The sequence below is a fragment of the Mus pahari genome, chromosome 5 (genome assembly GCF_900095145.1).
Source record: "Mus pahari chromosome 5, PAHARI_EIJ_v1.1, whole genome shotgun sequence".
In the NCBI taxonomy this organism is placed as follows: domain Eukaryota; kingdom Metazoa; phylum Chordata; class Mammalia; order Rodentia; family Muridae; genus Mus; species Mus pahari.
Genome location: NC_034594.1, coordinates 135,974,521 through 135,976,687, shown reverse-complemented (window position 1 = coordinate 135,976,687; position 2,167 = coordinate 135,974,521).

The window sequence follows — 2,167 nt, the reverse complement described above, 5'->3', positions numbered from 1 at the left end:
TCCTTCTTGGCACATATCCTAACACTTAGATTATTCAAATAATTTTTCAGGTGCATATATTGGTCTGTCATGACCAGAATGTCTTTTCCTCCAAAAGCGTTCCGATAGAGAACAAACCCAGACTCGCTGGAGCCGGCGTAATCAAAATGTTATGTCGAAAAAAGCCAATCTTATTTCTGTGAGTGTGAGGCTTTAGAGAGGAAGTCACAGGATGAACCAGCAGTGCACATGGAATTCCGAGAGTCTACGGGCACAGAACTTCATTAAAGAATATGATTATACATAACCTCACAGGCACACACACGTACAAGCATGCACATGGAAGCCTCTTGCTCTGCTCCACTTACAATTATCGTTCAAAGCAGTTAGCTATGGTAATATCAAAGTGGTTTTCATTTCATATTATAAATGCTCCCCAAAACTCATTTTTATGTAGTTCATGTGACCATCTTCTAATTGAATTGTCATGATAACCTTTGATCACTTATGTGTTTTGTTGTTTTGTTTTGTTTTGTTTTTAATGAAGAATTGGAAAGGGTCAGAATATTTTGACACAGGTCAAGTTTTGAAACTGGCAAGTGTTCTCCTCCAAACATTCCATGTTCACCCTGATTTGTCTGTGGTTTTCTCTTTTTTCCTTCTTTTTTTTGGGGGGGGAGGGGTCCTCCTTCCACATTCCAAAAACTCTGACTGAACTTGAGCACTTAACATGTGCAAGAATCCTGAGCAGACAAATACAGCAGTCGGTTGCCTTTGTGCTTAGAATCTACACGTTAGCAATTGCATGCTACAAAGGAGCCAATGTTTGCAGGACCTGTGATACCACGTGTCGGTTTGGGGTACAAAGGAGGGGTTCTCTGACTGACACAAGGAAAGGCAGAGATGCCTCCTGAGAAGTAATGATGCTTGGTCTAGTTTTCAGAGTAAATAAGACTTGGCTAGGCTGGGGAAGGGGGAAAGGAATTGACAGAAGGCAAATCTGGGACTCTGTTATGTTAAACAGGGTTTCTGGGACTTTTCTAACCTGGCAGCACCTCCTTCTCCTCCAAAGCTTCCCCTTGCTTCTCCAAGACAGTGCTCCCATCCTGTGATCTCAGCCAATGCTGGTACCCAATCCTCCATACTGTCTTCAAAGCATGGCTTTTCATATGGGTGAGTTGGTCACGATCAGAGACTGTGGAGAAACACCCAGGTATGGGATCCACTGTGCCATTTTTCACTATTGATCACTATTAGCCAATTCCACTATAGACCACGAATAGCAACATCTGGTTCTTAGGGTGCCTGCAGTGGTTCCACATGCTGATCAGCACACAGTTGCTGGGTTTAAATGCTCTTAAGCACAGGGAGGGGCTTCTGCCCTGGAGCAACCACACACCTCCTAGTCAGCCAGTCAGAACTGCTTTACTGGGTTTCTTTCTTTTTTCTTTCACTTTTATTGTGAGTCAACTCAATGAATACATTGTTTTAAGTGGAAGAAAACGGAGACGTTCGCTTCCCCTCCTCTACCTGGCTAATTTGAAGAAAGGAAAAAAAAAATCAGGTTTCACATTTGGGATGCTTCTATGCAGATTGGCAGCTAACTGAGATGTAAGGAATTAAGCATAGAGAGAAGGGGGTCCTAGTACTCTGGCCACCAGGGAAGGACCAAGGAGACTTCCAAGGGTGAGCAAAGAGGGGGAGGGAAGAAAACAGCTCTGAATGCTAAAATAGGAATTGGTTCTGATGAGGGCTGAGAAAACATGAGTTCAGGAAATACTTGGAGATAAAAAATAAAAAAGGAATCATGACCTACAAATGCTGGAGACACTGATCCACAGGTCACAATAGAAATAATTATACTAATCACAAGAACAGTCTAGAGGGGGACAGAGGAGGACACTTGTGGTATCCTGTCAAAAAGAGTTATTCCAGAGGAAATTAAGAGTTCCAGTCCCTTTACCCCTCCCCCAAATTAAAAGGCCTGTTCAGGCTTCACATTTTCAAGCCAAACCACAAATTCCTGACTGGGTCATATGAGCACCAAGGCCCTTTCATATTTCCTTTGATGTATGAGCACGTGTAATGGAGTGACTATCCTCCTGTGGACTCGTGTCTCCAGGGCACGCGCGCATACACACACACACACACACACATACACACACACACACACACACACACACACACA